Source organism: Copadichromis virginalis, linkage group LG9, assembly GCF_057382275.1.
Source record: "Copadichromis virginalis isolate Kocher_CV1m ecotype Utaka linkage group LG9, C_Virginalis_male_GT1.1, whole genome shotgun sequence".
NCBI classification, from domain to species: Eukaryota; Metazoa; Chordata; class Actinopteri; order Cichliformes; family Cichlidae; genus Copadichromis; species Copadichromis virginalis.
Genome location: NC_140626.1, coordinates 7,022,867 through 7,032,669, shown reverse-complemented (window position 1 = coordinate 7,032,669; position 9,803 = coordinate 7,022,867). Strand labels below are relative to the sequence as shown.

General features: G+C 38.0%; 2 long non-coding RNA genes across 7 annotated transcripts; one reads left to right on the top strand and one right to left on the bottom strand.

Moving 5' to 3' along the window:
• Positions 1 to 752: 752 nt before the first annotated feature.
• Positions 753 to 9,542, bottom strand: LOC146701192 (uncharacterized). 6 transcript variants are annotated; one of them, XR_014922156.1, is made up of 9 exons: positions 9,125 to 9,542; positions 8,424 to 8,585; positions 8,063 to 8,171; positions 7,838 to 7,957; positions 7,534 to 7,695; positions 3,542 to 3,655; positions 2,657 to 2,814; positions 2,172 to 2,229; positions 754 to 1,218 (listed from the first exon to the last, which is right to left on the bottom strand). It is a non-coding gene; the product is annotated as an uncharacterized LOC146701192 (long non-coding RNA). The 6 variants fall into 6 exon arrangements; XR_014922157.1 differs by having other exon boundaries at positions 8,424 to 8,580; XR_014922155.1 differs by lacking the exon at positions 9,125 to 9,542 and having other exon boundaries at positions 753 to 1,218; positions 2,172 to 2,226; positions 8,424 to 8,782.
• LOC146701193 (uncharacterized) lies at positions 4,963 to 6,714 on the top strand. The gene is made up of 2 exons (XR_014922362.1): positions 4,963 to 5,284; positions 6,239 to 6,714. It is a non-coding gene; the product is annotated as an uncharacterized LOC146701193 (long non-coding RNA).
• Positions 9,543 to 9,803: the final 261 nt, after the last annotated feature.

The window sequence follows — 9,803 nt, the reverse complement described above, 5'->3', positions numbered from 1 at the left end:
GTATATCTGAATCTTCTATCAAAAGTTACAGCTATTTATATGAAGTTGTACAAAAACGCTTTATTTTGTCAAGACAGTGGGTTTTAGAGTCTTTATCATTAAATCTCTGGTTGCTTCATTTTTCTATCCTATATCAGATATTTTAAAGGTTAGGTTAGGTAAAGTTCCATTCTCATGGTGAGGCAAAGTGCTTTATGTGTGTGTGTGCGTGTCATGAACGGCTATAAAAGGCCTATAATTAAAGAACAAAGCGGGGTTTGAGTTTGAGTTGCGGCAGACTGTCACTACTTGTAAATGGAACACAGCCTTCCTACGGCGGACAGCTAATAACAGGAATCGGACGCGGTCCAGCCAAGTCCACAGCAACCACCATAGCAACCGCCTAGCATGACCTTAAAAACATATTCTGTCTTCATAACTATCAAAATCATGAAATGATTTGCAAAGTGTGAAAGTGTTACAGCTGCAGTGAGCTATGGAAGCTGTTTACATAGCTAATAATATACGATGTAACCATGGAGACAGTCAGTCACGTTTTCTACAGTGAATAAGGTGATTGAGTGCACAGCGTCCACACTCTGCAGGGGGTAAAGACATTACTTCAATATTGTTTTATATTGATATATATTTGCCTTCTGTTGACCATCACCTCAGGTTCACCATTACAGTTTCAGATTACAGATGCACACTGTCTAAACACATTCAAAAACTCATGTCTCAGAGATAAGCACAGCTGTTCATGTTTGTCATTAGAGTTTTATTTGTAAGAAAATTATGAACTTCATATTGTGCATTAAATAAAAGAACATTTCACAACTCTGAGTCAACAGAAACAGGTAACAGAAATGTCTCTAATGTGTACAGTGTAGTGTAAGCATTAAAAGATCATAAAGGAAAAACTAACATTTATGTGAAACTAATTGTAATAAAAAATGAGCAGGTGCTTTATAGATTTAAAAGAAAGAATCTGAAAACAACACTTTTTTGGTCTAAGTGATCAAAGTAGAAAACAGAACTGATGTTCAAGAACAAACCGTAGCTGCACTAATATTACACATCTCGATCGTTGTACTGAACAGACATGTTGCTTTTAAAACCACATGCAGTGTGTGACCATGACTGTTCACTGAGACCATGAACGCCACTTCGCTGAAGCATTCTTCTTCTTCTTCTTGCCATTAAATTGGAAGCAGAAGCAGCACGAGCTGATTTGATCTACTGAAAGGAAAAAGCAGAACATCTGAGTTGAAACCAGTCAGCTGAAATCATTAAGACAGGAACAAATTCAATGCAGTGTCTCAAGTGGCTTAGCCTGTTACAACTGTTGATACAAGCTAAATACGGTTAGCACACAGTGTCAGGGAGCTCCAGTGTGGGAACTAGTGGCTTTAGGTTTGTAGTCATTTAACTTTCATCCATTCATTCATTTAATTCAGGAGGAAGAAATGCCAGGTTGGTGCAGGCTGGTTACATGCATTTGGTCCCATGCTGTCTTTAATTAAATGACTTGGTTCATTTTATGGCTGGGCTGTATGTGGGGTTATATCATGTTATTTGGGCAGGAGTACCTGTCCCCTGTTAGACTTAGAAAGTTTCTCCATAAGTAGAGTTTCTAACTCTTCTAGCACATCTGTGGCTGACAGCTTTTTGGTGGCTCTTTTTACCCCACACTGGTTGTGAGTGTGTAAATAGCCCCACTAGTTATTTTGGGTTGCAGTTAACTAGGGAGGAAGGGGTGGGTATGCCATGATTAGGTGAATAACAATTATATGTGATACATAAATTTCACAATGCATGCATATATCTCTATCAATTAAACCTGGCCTGAGGGCTGCCATTTTTTACATTCAGTTATTTCTCTTAGAAATGTTGGAACTAAATAATGAATGTGTTACAGTTAAAGTGAAACACTGGTCAGTGTAAATGGCTCATTGGGACACAGAAACCTTTAAATTAAACCTGATATCTAGTGTCAAACAATATCAAAGCTGTAAAAGATGTTTACATTCAGAATTTATAAAACTATGATTGTAAATAAATTCAAACAAGTGAGCTTTTCTCTTTGTGCTGAATATCAACACTGTGGTTTCTTAGACTGTAAGCTTTACTTTAGTGCAACCAGTTGCAGAAGCTGCCACTCCAAATGTCTTTTGATAACAAGAAAAAAATACCTTTTCAGTACACGGCCTGAAGTTCTTCTCCGACATCTTCTACAATCGGCTTTGTCTGCTGGTTTGAAGACAATAAACCATAAAAAAGATGATTTAGTCACTTTGTCTGTGTCATGCAGCTCGAATGTGTCGTGTAACGATGTTGAATAGCCGTCGTTATCCCTCTGCTGCGTCAGTAGGATTGTACTGTACAGCATCTCATTGATATGTGAGGAATGCTAATGTAACACGATAACAGACTTACATCATTAAAATATAAAGTGCAGGAGATATTTAGATATTTTTTATATTTATATTACATTTTATAGCTGACGGATATTACTAAATAGATAGAATTTACTAAATAGCTGGATGAACATGAAAAATATGTCTATAATAACAAATGACCATGAGAGCCAGTAGAATTAATTCAGCTGGACACTCAAAAGACGTCCTTAAATGCTCTTTAAGTGGCAGAACAGATGAACAAACAGTTAATCGCTTACTTGAGATGAAATCTGCTCAGCTACTTTGAAAACAGCTTCTAACTGGTTCCTCCTTTAACAGGATGACTGCTCAGGGGTAAGGCCATCATGCAATCCAGCAACCTTTATGGTTCTGCTTTGATTCACCAGGAACTATTAGGGAAACCTTCCAGCGCCTCCTGTGAAAGACACAGGCATAAACACACAAACATTTATTAACATGTTCCACAGTGTTCCAGTTTGATTTTCTTATCCTGTGGACAACAACGTACATGGATGCAGGTTTATTGTTAACTTTTGTAAGGTTTATTTAATGAACATATCCAGCTGCAGCTCCACTGTGATCCTGAACTGGATAAGCACTTAAGAAAATGTGTCAATAAATGGACAAACATCAACTTACTATATTTATCCAAACAGACGGGACCAATAATGCTTCGCTGAGTTAGAGACTTTAACAGACTCTTCTATGTAAGAATGTCTCGTGCTGATATACCTGCAATACTTGACAACAAAGGTTTTTCAGACTACATGTAGCTGTCCTCTATGTCAGCTAACACATTTACATTTATGTCACACTTATTTCTGCTTTCCCATTTTATAATTATTACTTACATTTTGATTAGATACCTTGAGTTTGTAAATGATCAGATTACATAATTGGAATACAATGTATCCAATTCAGGGTTGCGGGAGGATGAAGCCTATCCCAGCTGATACAGGACAAAGACAGGCTGCCAGTTTATTGCAGGGCTAATACAATATGTGTAACAGAAAATCCACTTAAATGTTTGATATTTCTTATAATAATCATAATTATGACTATTATTTAAAGGTTTCTTCATAAATACATTTTGATTTTTTATAACCCCTAAAATATAAACCTGAGCTGTTTCAGATTCTGACCTCTGACCTCAGTGACCTGGCTGTGTCCTCACTGCAGCTCCCTCTTGGAAGTACGTCTGCTTCTTGTCTTCCCCCAGTGTTGACCGCCTGATATCAAGATATCACGTACTGTAACTGAGGAACAAAAAAGGACAAACACTTGCATTCATTTAAAAGTACATTCATACAGAGATAATCTATGGAAACACACTAGTTCACAGTTTGGGAGGAACCAGTTCCTGTGAAACATTTCTGTATATGAACATCATGTGGAGAATGAATGAAATGAGTTCTTCAGGTGACTCAGCAGTCCCACACTGACAAATGAAATCTAGTTAAACTATTAAGCATATTTGCTCTTCTGAAATCTGTGTTAAACAACAACAAACATAAATTAGTAACAAAAACTACAGCTGAGTATAGGCTTTACAAACCACCAGCAGCCATAATGCTAAATTTTAATCTTCAAATGTTTCTGAGCTGTCTTCAACCTGCTTTTAGCACATTAAAGTCTCAATAAATAAAGTCAATGCAGACTCAATCCTAAATGTTCAGCACACAGAGACACAGAGGTACTGTTTAAAGTTTAGTGTTAACTTGAGTCACTGATCATTTGCAGTATTACAGAGTCTGGCAGTCTTTGCATGATGTCCACGTCACTGTAAGTTTCTAGCTGACTCTCAGGTGTGCCAGCAGGAAAGAGTAATAATAACCTGCATCCTGAGGTTTGTCATGCAGGATTAAAGGAGCCAAGCTTTGTTCACACAGCTAGGATTGTATTTTACACTGACCCTGGGTCAGTATCAACTTCAAGAAGACAGCTGTAACTGTTGATAGAAGAATCACACACACATATTTATGGCTTTGCCTTATAGAATTCAGCATCTCAGTGCTCAGGAAATAGGTTTTGCAGCTGTTTGAGCTAAGATTTTCAAGTTATTCACAAATTAAAACCTATACTTTGTGTCGGGCAAGAACTAAATTCAAATGCATGTAACAGTGAGAAACGCACTGTCTTGGCGAAGTAAAGCGTTTCTCATCAACTTCATAGAGCTTGCTGTAACTTTTGATAGAAGACTCAGACAAACATATTCATGGCTTTATCTTATAGACTTCAATATCCCCCCAATGTGTGTGTGAGTCTTCTCTCAAAATTTACAGCTGTCTTTATGAAGTTTATGGAAAACGCTTTATTTCACCACGTTAGTGCGTTTCTCGCTATTACATGCATTTGAATGGAGTTCTCGCCCGACACAAAGTATAGGTTTTCAATTTGTGAATAACTTGAAAATCTTAGCTCAAACAGCTGCAAAACCTATTTCCTCAGCACGGAGATGCTGAATTCTATAAGGCAAAGCCATAAATATGTGTGTGTGTGAGTCCTCTATCAAAAGTTACAGCTGTCTTCATGAAGTTGATACTGACCCAGGGTCAGTGTAAAATACAAGTTATTCACATAATGAAAACTTATACTTTGTTTCGTGCAAGAACTCCATTCAAATGCATGTAATAGTCAGAAACGCACTGTCTCGGCGAAATGAAGCCTTTTTGTACAACTTCATGAAGTTAGCTGTAACTTTTGATAAAAGGCTCAAAGCAGAGGGATAACGACGGCTATTCAACATCGTTACACGACACATTCGAGCTGCATGACACAGACAAAGTGACTAAATCATCTTTTTTGTGGTTTATTGTCTTCAAACCAGCAGACAAAGCCGATTGCAGAAGATGTCGGAGAAGAACTTCAGGCCGTGTACTGAAAAGGTATTTTTTTTCTTGTTATCAAAAGACATTTGGAGTGGCAGCTTCTGCAACTGGTTGCACTAAAGTAAAGCTTACAGTCTAAGAAACCACAGTGTTGATATTCAGCACAAAGAGAAAAGCTCACTTGTTTGAATTTATTTACAATCATAGTTTTATAAATTCTGAATGTAAACATCTTTTACAGCTTTGATATTGTTTGACACTAGATATCAGGTTTAATTTAAAGGTTTCTGTGTCCCAATGAGCCATTTACACTGACCAGTGTTTCACTTTAACTGTAACACATTCATTATTTAGTTCCAACATTTCTAAGAGAAATAACTGAATGTAAAAAATGGCAGCCCTCAGGCCAGGTTTAATTGATAGAGATATATGCATGCATTGTGAAATTTATGTATCACATATAATTGTTATTCACCTAATCATGGCATACCCACCCCTTCCTCCCTAGTTAACTGCAACCCAAAATAACTAGTGGGGCTATTTACACACTCACAACCAGTGTGGGGTAAAAAGAGCCACCAAAAAGCTGTCAGCCACAGATGTGCTAGAAGAGTTAGAAACTCTACTTATGGAGAAACTTTCTAAGTCTAACAGGGGACAGGTACTCCTGCCCAAATAACATGATATAACCCCACATACAGCCCAGCCATAAAATGAACCAAGTCATTTAATTAAAGACAGCATGGGACCAAATGCATGTAACCAGCCTGCACCAACCTGGCATTTCTTCCTCCTGAATTAAATGAATGAATGGATGAAAGTTAAATGACTACAAACCTAAAGCCACTAGTTCCCACACTGGAGCTCCCTGACACTGTGTGCTAACCGTATTTAGCTTGTATCAACAGTTGTAACAGGCTAAGCCACTTGAGACACTGCATTGAATTTGTTCCTGTCTTAATGATTTCAGCTGACTGGTTTCAACTCAGATGTTCTGCTTTTTCCTTTCAGTAGATCAAATCAGCTCGTGCTGCTTCTGCTTCCAATTTAATGGCAAGAAGAAGAAGAAGAATGCTTCAGCGAAGTGGCATTCATGGTCTCAGTGAACAGTCATGGTCACACACTGCATGTGGTTTTAAAAGCAACATGTCTGTTCAGTACAATGATCGAGATGTGTAATATTAGTGCAGCTACGGTTTGTTCTTGAACATCAGTTCTGTTTTCTACTTTGATCACTTAGACCAAAAAAGTGTTGTTTTCAGATTCTTTCTTTTAAATCTATAAAGCACCTGCTCATTTTTTATTACAATTAGTTTCACATAAATGTTAGTTTTTCCTTTATGATCTTTTAATGCTTACACTACACTGTACACATTAGAGACATTTCTGTTACCTGTTTCTGTTGACTCAGAGTTGTGAAATGTTCTTTTATTTAATGCACAATATGAAGTTCATAATTTTCTTACAAATAAAACTCTAATGACAAACATGAACAGCTGTGCTTATTTCTGAGACATGAGTTTTTGAATGTGTTTAGACAGTGTGCATCTATAATCTGAAACTGTAATGGTGAACCTGAGGTGATGGTCAACAGAAGGCTAATATATATCAATATAAAACAATATTGAAGTAATGTCTTTACCCCCTGCAGAGTGTGGACGCTGTGCACTCAATCACCTTATTCACTGTAGTAAACATGCACCGCTAGCTCAAGTGACTGACTGTCTCCATGGTTACATCGTATATTATTAGCTATGTAAACAGCTTCCATAGATACCGCCATAGCTCTCTGCAGCTGTAACACTTTCACACTTTGCAAATCATTTCACGATTTTGATAGTTATGAAGACAGAATATGTTTTTAAGGTCATGCTAGGCGGTTGCTATGGTGGTTGCTGTGGACTTGGCTGGACCGCGTCCGATTCCTGTTATTAGCTGTCTGCCGTAGGAAGGCTGCGTTCCATTTACAAGTAGTGACAGTCTGCCGCAACTCGAACTCAAACCCCACTTTGTTCTTTAATTATAGGCCTTTTATAGCCGTTCATGACACGCACACACACACATAAAGCACTTTGCCTCACCATGAGAATGGAACTTTACCTAAGCTAACCTTTAAAATATCTGATATAGGATAGAAAAAATGAAGCAACCAGAGATTTAATGATGAAGACTCTGGGTTCTGTAGTGACCTGAATGACTCTTTGCATACAATTTATTGAAGAGGACTTTAGAATGCACTTTACATTTAGACTGTTGCTGTTTAATTTTTTACATTGTTGCGGTGTTATGTCATGAATAAAGTTCACCTGCTGGGGGTTTGATGGATAAGATCATCATAATCAATGGGTCCTGAGGTGGGCGGGACTGTCTCTGGTGATGTCACCATGAAGGAACAGCATCTGGCACGTGTTGCTGAAACATCCCAGTACACTGGTGTAGTTTCCTCTCCAGCTGTTTGACATTTGACACTTCAACATTAAGGGGAAGCAGAAGAAACAGTGTTAGGTCAGGTGACCACATGGTTTCTAAAGTAACTGACAGGAAGTAACCAGGCCGTTAGAAATGGATGGCATGTGTTTATAGTTACTGGAGTTGGGTAACTCTACTTACCAAAAGCAGAAGCACACAGATGAAGGATCAGATGCTGAATGTTGCAGGAACATGCTCGTGCGGTGGTCATTCAGTGCTGCTCCGGCAGGTTAGACACTCCAAGACTGATATACTGCCCATCTGAGAGTTTGAAAACACACATGCAAAGATTTATTTTGTATTACAGTCAAAGTTGGATGTTCATTTTTGTCCTTTAAAAATGTTTGTGTATTTGAAAGCGCTAACATTTAAGGATGACTTGGATCGTCTCCTTTAAAGGGGAGACAAGTGTATCCACTGATCCACGTCACTTTACCTGGATGATGACTCCTCTCCCCCTCACTCAGAAACGCTCCTAATATAACCAAGCAAATAAATAATATTGAAGATTTACTTACATCATTACAAAAACAGGAAAAACATCTCCCTTTGATTCTATTTCTCCATTCCTGCTGAACATCAGGCAACAAATATCTCAATAAATCACAGTAAAATGTAAAGCACATGTTTTCTCTGCTTTGTCTAACCTCTGCAGAGCCTCTGTCAAGAAAAACATATCTGTAAGCATAAAACAAATATACATTTCATAACACGTCACTGGACAAACCTCGGTCAGTTGATTTCCTCTGTGCAGTGCAGACGAACATCAGTCAGCAAGTCAAGGTGGTGAGATGGACTGGTGTCCTTTGTGACTCTGCTGGTTCTTCTGAGGAAATACCACCGTCTCTCCACACCGTCACCATCTGTGAGCACAAACTGCTGCTCTGCTCTGCCAGCATGTAGGAAATCACATATCACACACACAGGGGTGAAGAAACATTAGAACTCAACTTTGGATACTTTAGATCTAAACAGATCAAAGTAGCTCTTAGCTTCAACAATCAGTGAACAGACAAACAATGATACCATACTGATTCTGTATGAATACAATATGGTATTTTCAATACATGTGTCAAATTAATTTACTAAAATTAATACAGATATATGTTGTTGTTTTTTTTGATAAATTCGTTTGCTAAATTATAAGAATATATATTTTTTCATTTAACAATTGCAACTGAAAGAAATTAAATATTGAACAAAAATATATTGTCACATTCTGAGCATGCTCAGCATGCTGACAGACTTGAAGTTGCTACAGATTTTAAGAAGTGATAATTATAGGGAAAAAACTTCTCTTTTTCATCCGTTTAATCAAACATTTGATGCCTTAGATGTCTCAGTCCTATAGCATTCTGCAACTACAACTAAGCTGAAGCTTGGATTTGGCTGCAGGTGCCCTGTACATCCTTCTCAACATGTGGGTACCATTTAATCACACTTCTTCCTGAGCTTTGCTTCATCACAAGACCAAAGGTGGCATCCCGTGTCACGGTCATATCATCATCCAGAAGAAACATTTGAAGAAACATCATGGAGAAGAAACATTTACGCGCCTCCCGGTTTTGTTTTCTGATCCTGCAAAAAGACTGAGGACAACAAAGCCCAGAGAACACGAGATACACAACATCCAACATTCAGACTCAACAGCCTCCATAAATGAAGAGCACCAGGTTGGTTCAGTTATAGTAGATGTCATGGAATTTTTTAAATAAAGTCTGCAACACAGAAAGAGCTGTGATCATGCTATTTATTACTGTGCACAGGAGAGCAAACACACATCAAACATCACAGTTCAGTCATGTCAGCTCTGCCACTTCACGTGTCTTGCTATGAAACCTAATGGATCAATTGTTATGCTGTTTTGTGCCCTTGACGTTATCAGCACCTGTAAAGGGAGTTGTTTTCTCAAACTGCTGAAGTAAGTTCATCTAGTTTTAGAAACTTTCATTGAACAGTCTATAACAGTGTCACAACTAAGCATATGCATAAGCACTTAAATGCTTTAAATGAGAATAACATAAAATTTCTATTACAGGAGCTAGAGCCTGTCCCAGTAGTCATAGGTAGAGCACACCTGGACAGGTCACCAGTCTGTCAGAGGACT